The 12482-nt window shown below is 44.9% G+C and overlaps 1 protein-coding gene across 2 annotated transcripts in view; it reads left to right on the forward strand.

Annotated features, from left to right (window-relative positions):
- LOC141060510 (uncharacterized) overlaps positions 1-12482 on the forward strand; it is an 84005-nt gene that overhangs the window by 21683 nt on the left and 49840 nt on the right. Inside the window, exon 1 of one of the 2 annotated variants that reach the window (XM_073556772.1) lies at positions 1710-5998. The exons of the other annotated variant lie outside the window; for it this stretch is intronic. The gene's annotated coding sequence lies outside the window, so the exon portion shown is untranslated. Of the gene's footprint in view, positions 1-1709; positions 5999-12482 lie in introns of those variants that run through there. 2 annotated transcript variants of the gene reach the window in all.

Consider the following 12482-nt stretch of genomic DNA (forward strand, 5'->3'; position numbering starts at 1 on the left):
ATGCAGAGATAGGGAAAAGCTGTGAAACTAGCAGAGTCTGAGAAGTATGTTTGTATTTTGAGCTCTAATAGCAGAGGGGATGTATGTGTGTGACTTGAGTAAAGCAGCATGGACAATTGTAGCCCGAGACTATAGGTATAAGCCTTATGTATGTGTGTGACTGGAGTAAAGCAGCATGGACAATTGAAGCCCGAGACTATAGGTATAAGCCTTATGTCTACATAGATTTTAAAGCCTGATTTTCCATTAGGAAAAAGGAGATCCCCTTGCACAAATAAGAATAATTGTAATCCGCTACTGAGAAGGTTTAAAAACCCTAAGATGAGGGATCAAAGGTTAGAAGAGCTGATATATCAGGAACAGACCCAATAGGACATTTCGACATAGAAGTTCAGAATAATAGCATACATAGACCCAAGGATGTATCAAGGAGTGGAGACCTTGGAATCCAACGAAAGAATGAAAATTTTGGGACTTAATGATAAATATACTGAACATATTACTCTCCCTCTAGATTATATGAAGATCTTCTGTGAAATCTGACAAAAAGAAATCTGTCCCCAATGTGTACAGATAGATGATAATATTACAAGATGAGGGGATGTTATCATAATTGTAATGAAGTTCTTTTATGTGCGTGTGTGTGTGTGTATTATATATATATATATATATATATATATATATATATATAATATATCTATCTATATGCATATGTGTGTGTGTGTGTGTGTGTGTATATATATATATATATATATATATATATATACACTCACTGGCCACTTTATTAGGTACACCATGCTAGTAACGGGTTGGACCCCCTTTTGCCTTCAGAACTGCCTCAATTCTTCGTGGCAGAGATTCAACAAGGTGCTGGAAGCATTCCTCAGAGATTTTGGACCATATTGACATGATGGCATCACACAGTTGACGCAGATTTGTCGGCTGCACATCCCTGATGCGAATCTCCCGTTCCACCACATCCCAAAGATGCTCTATTGGATTGAGATCTGGTGACTGAGGAGGCCATTTGAGTACAGTGAACTCATTGTCATGTTCAAGAAACCAATCTGAGATGATTCGAGCTTTATGACATGGCGCATTATCCTGCTGAAAGTAGCCATCAGATGCCTGTTCTTAGCTGAGAGGAGTGGTACCCAGTGTGGTCTTCTGCTGCTGTAGCCCATCTGCCTCAAAGTTCGACGCACTGTGCGTTCAGAGATGCTCTTCTGCCTACCTTGGTTGTAACGGGTGGCAATTTGAGTCACTGTTGCCTTTCTATCAGCTCGAACCAGTATGCCCATTCTCCTCTGACCTCTGGCATCAACAAGGCATTTCCGGCCACAGAACTGCCGCTCACTGGATTTTTTTTCTTTTTCGGACCATTCTCTGTAAACCCTAGAGATGGTTGTGCATGAAAATCCCAGTAGATCAGCAGTTTCTGAAATACTCAGACCAGCCCTTCTGGCACCAACAATCATGCCACGTTCAAAGGCACTCAAATCACCTTTCTTCCCCATACTGATGCTCGGTTTGAACTGCAGGAGATTGTCTTGACCATGTCTACATGCCTAAATGCACTGAGTTGCCGCCATGTGATTGGCTGATTAGAAATTAAGTCTTAACACACAGTTGGACAGGTGTACCTAATAAAGTGGCCAGTGAGTGTATATATATATATATATATATACCGGGTGAGTCATAAAGGACGGACGTTTTTAAACTAATCATAAAATCGTTAAATATTTATTAAATATAAATGTATTCACAGATTTGGTTACGTATACTAATAGCATTTGACAAATTCAAGTGTGGAAAACAACATCTGCCATGTGGTGGCCATTATCAGTGATGCATTTCCAGAGGCGTTCTTGGAAGTTGGCATCAACACGTTCCAACACAACTCTGTCGATTTGGGCAACTTCCACTCGAATAGCTTCCTTCAGTTCTTGTAATGATCGAGGCTTAAGCTTGTATACACGTGATTTGAGGTGACCCCATAAGTAATAATCGCACATGGACAGGTCTGGGGACCTAGGAGGCCAATTAATATCGCCAAACCTGGAAATGATGCGACTAGGGAAGAGAGGGCGAAGAACGTTCATTGTTGCTCCGGCTGTGTGGGCCGTTGCCCCATCTTGTTGAAACCACACACTAGAGATGGGGATATGTTGCCGTCGTAACTCAGGAACAAAGAAGTTATTTATCATGGCGATATAACGTTGTGAGTTCACGGTAACAGTATTGCCATTATCGCCTTCGAAAAAGTAAGGACCGATCACGCCATATTTGCCCATAGCGCACCACACCGTTACCTTAGGGCTGTGCAGCGGTCGTTCATGTAATTCTTTCGGATTTTCATAGGCCCAATAACGGCAGTTCTGCTGATTAACCATGCCATTGACATGGAAATGAGCTTCATCACTCATGAATAAAATAAGGTTGTCGTTTTGCTCAATAATTGCTTCCATCTCATGTGCGAACTTCAGTCGCGCTGCGTAATCCCCGCGCTCCAACTGTTGCACAATGGCCAATTTATAGGGGTGGAAATGCAGGTCTAAATGCAAAATACGCCTTACTGTACGATTACTGAGGGCAAGTTCTAAAGAATGTTTCCGAGCAGATCGACTCAGACTACGCAGCATGGCTTGCCTGACGCGTTCCACATTTTCAGGGGTACGTGCCGTTCGTGGAGCCCCCGGTGGTCGTTTGTTCATTAGTGTACCTCGTGTACGGAGTGCTTCAACCCAACGTAGGATAGTGTTACGAGCGGGAACAGCTTGATTTCTGTGAATATTGAAATGACGCCGAAACTCACGCTGAACGGCTGTGATACACTCATTATTCTTGACAAAACTGTCGTACGCAAAAACGCGATGTTCTATCGTCCACGGCACCATAGCTTAAACTGAAACTAAAATAAAAACAATGCTTTCACCTCACAAACATAACCCCGCCTCCCGCACATCTCTACCTCCACCTGGTGGTGAGTTATAGCCACTTCAAATACATCCGTCCTTTATATTTAACGATTTTATGATTAGTTTAAAAACGTCCGTCCTTTATGACTCACCCGGTATATATAAAAAAAAAATAGGCAGCACTCAAATTAAATGTGGAAAAAAAGTGTATACTTTACTGATCCTCCAGTGGCAACGTTTCAATGGTGACCCGTCTTTATCAAGCGCGCGCACACACACACACACACACACACTATATACATGATTGTATGTATGCCATTATTATGCCTAGTCACTCTTTTCAGCTGATGTAATGTGAAGACATGGGTGTATATAAGGTTTGCAAACCAAGTACTAAAGTACAAAATAAAATGTCATACCTCTGCTTCTCTGGTAACGTGGATAAGGATTGCTTACAGCCAAGCATATTCCAAATGTATGTACTATTTTGCAAACGTAGTTTCAACGCCCTCCTCTTTTATTTTTTAAACTCTAAGAATATGTATTGAGGCAGACAGAGGACTGCCCACACCTGGTGTGGCTGTCATTCTCTCTCCATGCCAGCATGACCAAATAAACGTCTTACTTATTCAGGTCTGGACGGTTTCTAATTGGAAGACTGAAACTCCACTGACAAATATCTGAGGAGACATGTGCGGCCGTGTTATGTACTGAGCCTGTACATGGAGAGAAAGTAATATATGAGGAGAAATGTGCGGCCATGTTATGTACTGAGCCTGTACATGAAGGGAAAGTAATATCTGAGAAATGTGCGGCCGTGTTATGTACTGAACCTGTACATGGAGGAAAAGTAATATCTGAGGAGAAATGTGTGGCCATGTCATGTACTGAGCCTGTACATGGAGGGAAAGTAATATCTGAGGAGAAATGCGCGGCCATGTTATATACAGAGCCTGTTCATGGAAGGAAAGTAAAATATCTGAGAAGAAATTTGCTGCCATGTTATGTACTTAGCCTGTACATGAAGGGAAAGTAATATCTGAGGAGAAATGTGCAGCCATGTTATGTACTGAACCTGTACATGAAGGGAAAGTAATATCTGAGGAGAAATGTGCGGGCATATTATTTACTGAGCCTGAACATAGAGGGAAAGTAATATCTGAGGAGAAATGTGCGGTCATGTTATGTACTGAGCCTGTACATGGAGGGCAAGTAAATTATCTGATGAGAAATGTGCCGCCATATAATGTACTGAGCTTGTACGTGGAAGGAAAGTAATGTGTAAGTAGAAATGTGCAGCCATATTAGCTATTTTCTGAGTTTGTACATGGCGGGAAAATAGGATCGGTTAATTGAGCATATACATTTTTTAAAATTATACCAGTGGTGTCCTTTGCTTCAGAGCTCACCAAGCATTTTTGATGCTTCCATATACCACCTCACACACAGTCTGCTTACATGCTTAATAGCTCCCCAACCAACTCCTCACAAGAAATATGATGGGGATACACTAAAGTTGGCACATTTTTTTGCCACAACACGCTAATTTATTTTTTTTGTCGAGGCAGCAGATGGCAGATCGCGTTTTGTCCCGCATTCTGTACTGTGCAACTTCATGACACAGTTTTTGTCGTGATCCAGTCCGGAGTTTTTCTGCTGTCTTCACTTTGGACTGGCCATGCAGGGGTTATTCTCTTCAGCCTCGTACTGGAGCTAGCTGGGCTATTTCAGTCTGTCACAGCCTGCTGACCGTGGTTAGTGATAATGTAATGAAACCTCCACCAGGGGGTGCTGGTAAAGGAAGCGAGGTTATACACTATGGGTAGCAACATTGAGCAACCATACAGGTGTCACAGGTAATGAAAGAGAATGGTCAGACTAACCGAGTCAGAAACTATCAGGAGCAGACGTACCAGAAGCAGCAGCAATACACGTTGTCAAAATACCAAGCCAAGGGTCAGAAGGCCAAAACATGAGCACGGGGTCCAAAGACGTGAGATGAAATACATGGTCGGGGTACAAGCCGGGGAATCAAATGCCAGAGAGGGAACATAGCAGCAGAGATGAATACCAAGAGATGGGGTCAGAGATCAGTCCGGGTCATACACGTGAATAGAAGTCAAAGGCATGAGGATCACCAAGGTACAAGGGTCAGAGGCTCTAAACTGGAAGCTTGAGCTATCACTAACAACGGTCAACAGGCTGTGAATCATCAGTCCCTTGTCACGTCTCATACCCACTTACAAAAAGAACTGACTGAGACTATTAAGACCATGCAGGGAAACATCTCTCATATTGTTAGTCCACCAAGTGACTCTGTAGATGTTATTTTGCACCCTCCTGAACCCTTGGTTAAGCTTCCTGACATGTTTTCTGGCGAAAAAGATAAATTTCACATATTCAAGGAGAGTTGTAAATTATGATTTTCTCTTAGACCCCGATCATCTGGGGATGAGACTCAGTGGGTAGGGATTATCTCCTTACTTCAGGAGGGTCCCCAATCCTGGACTTTCTCGTTGCCCCCTACTGCCCCTGAACGGATGTCGGTAGATAGGTTCTTTGAGGCCCTAGGACTTATCTATGACGAATCGGACCGTGTTAGGGTGGCAGAGGACACTATTATAGGTCTGGGGCAGGGGATGCAATCAGCCGAATGGTATAGCTCTGAATTCCATCGATGGTCCACTGAGGTGTCCTGGGATGACTCCGCACTGAGATGTCTGTTCAGGAAGGGACTGTCGGATTGCTTGAAGGACGCTCTGGCTCTCCATCCACCTCCCAGCTCATTGGAGGAGGCTATGACTCAGGCTATCCGTATGGATTGGAGGCTACGGGAGAGAAGTGTTACACGGGGGGGGATTCTGTTGTTCCCTGCTAACCCTGATGTTTTGCTTCCATCTGAACCTATGGATGTGGGAGCCACCAACCCCCAGGAGAAGGACAGGAAACAGCGACGTGATGGAAAGTTGTGTTTTTACTGCGGAGATCCCGGACATTGGAAAAAGGACTGCTCCTCCTGTCGACTGACTAACAAGTGGCTGAGACTGGGTGATCATCGTGGAGGTCATCCAGACTCTCAGGTACCTTTTTCATCATTTTCTAAGATACTGTTAAAGGTGGAACTTGGTGTTGAGAATGGCTTTTTCCATACTTTGGCTTTTGTAGACTGTGGGTCATCCCTGAACCTGATTGACGCTAAGCTGGTGGCCCGCTGTAGATTAGGTACAGTTAGGTTGGAGACTCCCTTAAAAATTGTGGCTATTGACTCTACACCTCTCACTAAGGATGGTCTCCATTTCAGTTCTAAAGAATTCACCCTCAGGGTGGGGGGCCCTACACCAGGAGCGCATGTCATGCTTTGTTTTGGATAAACTCCCTGCTGGCCTGGTGTTAGGGTTTCCCTGGTTGCCACAGCATAACCCGGTTACTGACTGGGGGTCCCGGGATATTGTTAAATAGGGACCTGGTTGTTCTGAAAATTGTCTTCCTACTGTGTCTGTCATCCTTCAGTCTGAAGGGTATTCCGGAGTACCTGAAGGATTTTGAGGATGTGTTCTACGAAAAGGAGGCTGAGGTTCTACCACTACACCGCCCATTCGATTGTGCCATTGATCTGGTTTCCGGTGCCAAATTGCCCAAAGCCCCTCTGTACAGCTCTCCGTCCCGGATAGGGCTGCTATGAAGGAGTGTCTCTCTGAAAGCCTCCGTAAAGGGCATATACAGCCATCTGTCTCTCCCGTGGCGGCGAGGTTCTTTTTTTGTAAAAAAAAAAAAAAAAAAGATGGTGGTTTACGCCCATGCCTCGATTTTCGAGAACTAAATAAGATCACCTTAAGAAACACTTATCCTCTCCCACTGATACCTGATTTGTACAATCAATTGTCGGGGGCCAGGTGGTTCTCTAAGTTGGACCTCAGGGGACCATACAATCTCATCCGTGTGCGTGAGGGGGATGAGTGGAAAACTGCGTTTCTCTTCTCTGAGAGTCTCTTTGAAAATTTGGTTATGCCGTTCGGTTTGACTAACGCACCATCGTTATTCCTGAATTTCATTAACCATATTTTTTCGGACTTTATTGGACACTTTGTAGTAGTTTATCTTGATGATATACTCATATATTCTTCTAATAGACAGTCACATGGGTCGTCCTCGTGCTGTTCTCCAGAGGCTCAGGGAGAACCCGCTCTTTGCCAAACTGGAGAAGTGTTCATTTTTTACTCAAGAATTGTCCTTTCTAGGGGTCATTCTGTCCGCTGAGGGGTTTCGTATGAACCCTAGGAAGGTACAGGCCATTGTGGATTGGGTGCAACCCAGAGATTTCAAGGGTCTTCAGCGACTTATGGGTTCCGCCAATTACTATAGGAAATTCATCAAGGGGTTCTCTCAAGTGGTCAAACCCCTCACTGATCTCACCTGAAAGGGGGCTGATCTCAAAAACTGGGCAGCTCCAGCTGTGGCGGCGTTTTCTTTGTTAAAAAACCGTTTCATGACGGCTCCGGTACTGGTTCAACCTGATTTGTCTAAACCATTTAGCATAGAAGTGAACGCCTCTGAGGTGGGACTGGGGGCTGTGTTGTCCCAGGGGCCCACCACATTAACTTAAGTCCCTGTGCCGCCTTTTCTAAAAAAAAATTTCCTCTGCTGAGAGGATTTATGATGTGGGTAACCGACCGAGAGTTGTTGGCCATTAAATTAGCTTTTGAAGAATGGAGGCATTTTTTGGAGGGGGCTGTCCATCGTATCACTGTCATTACAGATCACAAGAACCTGTCTTACATGGAGTCTGCCAAACATTTAACTCCGAGACAGGCAAGGTGGTCGCTTTTTTTTTCCTGGTTTCAGTTTTCCATCACTTTCAGACCATGTTCCAAGAATGTGAAGGCGGATGCCTTGTCTTGCAGCCTAGATCCAGTATCGCCTCCTGAGCCTCCTATCTCCATTCTTCAGCACGGGGTGGTGGTGGCGGTGGTGTCCCCGAGATTGGAGAAGGAGATTTGTGAGGCCCAATCTCTTGCTCCGTCATCCGTACCTGAAAATAAGCTCTTTGTGCCTGTCCAGTATCGGTTAAGGGTGCTTTGGGAGTTCCACAACTCAGCTCTGAGTGGGCATCCTGGAATCTCAGCCACTCGTAAAGCCATCACTAGGCTGTTCTGGTGGCCCTCGTTTGACTTCTGACGTCACTGGCTTTGTGTCCTCCTGTGAAATTTGTGCCCGCGCTGAAACCTCCCACAACCGGCCGGGAAATTGGTGCCACTGCCAATTCCGGATAGACTGTGGACTCATCTGTCCATGGATTTTATCACCGATTTCCCCCCCCCAATGGCAAAACCATGATCTGGGTAGATGTTGATAGGTTCAGTAAACAAGCACATTTTGTACCTGTTATGAATGGGTCACTGAGGAGGAGAGCAGGTCCAGGCTAAGCCACAGAAAACCAGAGAGGTTGGTACCTAAGCGGATTGCAGACCCCTGATCCTATCCACACAACTTGCATTAGCCGTGGAGCGTAGCTATGATGATCCTAGATGCCTTCGCACAGCCGGAGAGCTAACTAAGCCTAAAGCAAGAAAGGGGAAATCTAAACTACCCCAGAGCAGACCCCAAAGGAATAGGTATAGCCCTCAAACATATATTGTCGGTGAGACAAGATGAAAACACAGACGCAGGCAGGAAAATAGACTGAGCAAATGATGGGGCCCACACTGACTAGACAGGACAGGAAAGACTCTGTCTGCAATCACGCAAAATACCCTGCAAAAAGTCCAACACGTCTGATGCAAAAAAACACTGAAGTCGCACAACTTTGCCCACTGTATCAGCACTCTGGTATATTCTGAAAGCAGAGCAAAAAGAGGCCAATCTAATAAGGGACAAAAACAAACTGGCACAAGCAGTAACATATAGACGGTGATACAGCACAGCCCCAGCCGGGGCTGGCTGACCCACACAAAACTAAGATAGACAAAACCAGATCAATTGCAAACAGAATAGCAAATGAACACTTAGCTGAACATGCAGGGACTGAGCTGGAAACATCAGACCTTGGGAGACAAGAAGAAAATCACCAGCAGGGATAGAGGGAGTCTGCTGTCTTAAATCCCAATCTGAAACCCCAGATCTCCAATCCTCATTATCAGGTGACAAGCCTCTGTTAATCAGATCAGCTCCATTACCTCCAGTAACCACCAGAGGGAGCCCAGAAAGAGAACTCGCAACACCTCTGTCAATCTAACCAGCTCCACTACCTTCAGTAATAACCAGAGGGAGGTCAGAAAGCGAATTCACAACAACCTCCATAGCATGATGCTGCCACCACCATGTTTCACTGATGGGATTGTATTGGGCAGGTGATGAGCAGTGTCTGATTTTCTCCACACATACCGCTTAGAATATATATATATATATATATATATATATGTGTGTGTGTGTGTGTATGTATATGTATCTGAACCTTAGTAGAAAAAGATGGGTGGGAAAAGGGGCGAACTAAGAGATGTTGCAGGGTAGAGGCTGTTCGCGGAGAACAAGCATTACGGGCAATTCAGTTGGGATTAGGTGCAAAGTATTTGACACCAGTTTGCTGTAAAAAGAGAGTTACCTACAGGCCAGATATTTTAAACTGGGGATTTCCGACACACGTATCACATACAAGTTTGCTCCAAATTCAGCCATTTGTAGTGAACATGGAAAATATTGTCCTCCATTTAAAATGGGCAAATCGTGTGTCAAGTGATGGGGAACTGAACGTGATGGTGCAGGCCAAGGCCGTGGGCAAGCGGAAATTGTGCCGCAAGAAAAACCCACATCTTGCCCAACCTTCCTGTGCCAATTACTAGAGTATTGCAGCACACCACTATTGAACCCAGAGCAGTGTCAAAAGGTTGTTGGTTGGATAGCGGATAATTCTTCCAGTCACTTTGCCACCACTACCACCCTGTCATCCACATGGTCAAGTCTCAGTAGCCGTGAGTCTGGACAGAATATTCCTCACCCTGATCCTCCTTCCTCCCACCATGCCGAGTGCCCGGAGTAAACTGATCCCACTCTTCGACACTCTGAAGAGCTGTTCACTTTTCAATTTATAGATTTGGGCCTCTTGCCCGGACCACTTGACGTGGGGCAGGAGGAGGTCGCATGTAGCGATGCCAAAATATTTGAGCAGCGACTGTCACACACACGTTGCCTTTTATGCTCGTGGAGACTGAAGCTTTCCGCAACCTATTGGCGGCGGCCGTCCCTCGGTACTCAGTCCTCAGCCACTATTTCTCCCGGTGTGCTGTCCCCGCATTTCACAAGCACGTGTCCCACTACATTAGCCGTGCCTTCAACAATGCAGTTACTGGGAAAGTCCACCTAACCATGGACATGTGCTTGTGGGCAGGGTCGGTACATCTTGCTGACGGCACACTGGGTTAACATAGTGGAAACGGGACCCATTCGAACCTTGGGATGGAACATGTCCTCCCGACGCCGAAAATTGTGGACCCTACATCAATCAGGGTTGCCCCCACAGTCTAAAGCTCCTGCACCTCCTCTTCAGCCTCCATCTCCGAAATGACCACATCAGTCAGAAGCACTGCTTCTGCCAAGCGGCAACAGGCTGTGCTGAAGCTAATATGCTTGGGTGACAAACCATACAATGCTGAAGAGTTGTGGACAGCTCTGAAAGAGCAGGTAGGTCTGTGGCTGACACAGCTGAACCTACAGCCAGGCAGTGCTGTGTGTGACAATGGCCGGAACCTGGTGGCGGCTCTGAGTCGGGGTGAGCTCACACATGTACCATGCCTGGCCCATATTCTTAACCTCATGGTTCAGCAGTACCCAGAGCTGTTGGATCTGCTTGTCAAAGTACGCCGCCTGTGTGCCAATTTTAGAAAGTCAGCTACAGCTTCCACCACCCTTGCCGTGCATTGTAGTTAAAGCTTGTGTACATGTTTCACAAATGCGAATGGGTGATTACTGTTTCTATTACATAAGATATGGACGAATTTTCAGAGCATAAGTGTTAGGTGTCGAGTTTCCCCCACTGCACAGGGGGAATCTTAAGCCATGTCCTCTACGGCCTCCGATTCCTCTGCAGCCACAGAGATTCCTGCTCAGCAAAGACGTAAGTCCAGACGTCTTGCCCAGGCTAATGCTAGGTGTTTGGTTGCTCCTTCAGGCTCGGCTGTAACACTATGCTTGAATCTGCAGCAAACAAACGCTCGTGGGACTAAGTCCTGTGTTTTGCCTACTGAGCATTCCTGTGGGACAACCTCTCATTGGAGGTCGGGGGTCACATGCGCATGTCCCGTTCCTGCTCTGATTTGTCCACTACAGGGAAGGTCCCAGAAGGACGCTGCTATAAAAGAGCCTCATGGCCGCACGGCCATGTGCTAGTATAGACTCTTATGTGTATGGTGTGTTGGTGGATATGTGCCAAGAGTGTGCAAAGCAGTAATCAAAGCAAAAGGTGGCTACTTTGAAGAATCTAGAATATAAGACATATTTTCAGTTGTTTCACACTTTAATTATATAATTCCACATGTGTTAATTCATTGTTTTGATGCCTTCAGAATGAATCTACAATTTTCATAGTCATGAAAATAAAGAAAACTCTGAATGAGAAGGTGTGTCCAAACTTTGGTCTGTACCGTATACATGTATACAGTGTATTACATATTTACAATTTATTAGTTTTTTGTGTTCTAAAGTTGTATTCCAATAAATAGATATCATGTTCTATCTAAATATCTTGATTATTGGATCATAGAAATGATTAAATGTCTGATGTTCACATTGTACTACAATAAATTTTTCCACTTAAATATAAGCAATATATGTGGGAGTCGGAGTCGGTGTAAGGGAAATTGAGGAGTCGGAGTCGCAGGTTTGGCTTACCGACTCCACAGCCCTGATTTTAATTCTAACTTTTTACACAACTTATCTTATGTTGTGTAAAAATTAAGTTTAACATTTTATGAAGTTACTTTGTATTGCTATGGGAGCCATATAGCACTTACACATTTGGTCAATATTGCCAATTGATTCAAAGATGGATGTGTATATACCAGTCCATTGTTGTTAAATCATGTAGAAAGGATGTTTCATGAGTGCTTGCAGTTGATTGCCATTCCTGAGTCACTGGATTTATAGGAATTGTCTAAGCATATGTATGCAAATTGCCTCTTCAGAAAGAAAGAGGACTTTTACTCTACAGCGCCACCTATTGTAGTAGCGATCCTACAAGTCACAATCGACCCTTTAACGAGTCTTGTAATATGACTTAGGATAAAAGCCAAATCAGAATCTCAATTTGCAGACACGGTGTTTCGAGCTATTGGCTCTCGTCAGTGCAAAGTATGAGATCTGATTTTGGTAGGTGAGAGGCTCTGGACTGAGGTCTAAGGGGTAAGGTTTCTCCTTGTGGAGAGTGACATGCCAGCTCTGGCTTGTCAAGGTAAGGAGGCTTATTCGCCGTGCAATGCTCCTCTGGGAAAATAATATGCAAATTGCCTCTTCAGAAAGAAAGAGGACTTTTACTCTACAGTGCCACGTATTGTAGTAGCGATCCTACAAGTCATA

This window comes from Dendrobates tinctorius, unplaced genomic scaffold (genome assembly GCF_039654945.1).
Source record: "Dendrobates tinctorius isolate UK_male_01 unplaced genomic scaffold, ASM3965494v1 ptg000239l, whole genome shotgun sequence".
Lineage (NCBI taxonomy): Eukaryota > Metazoa > Chordata > Amphibia > Anura > Dendrobatidae > Dendrobates > Dendrobates tinctorius.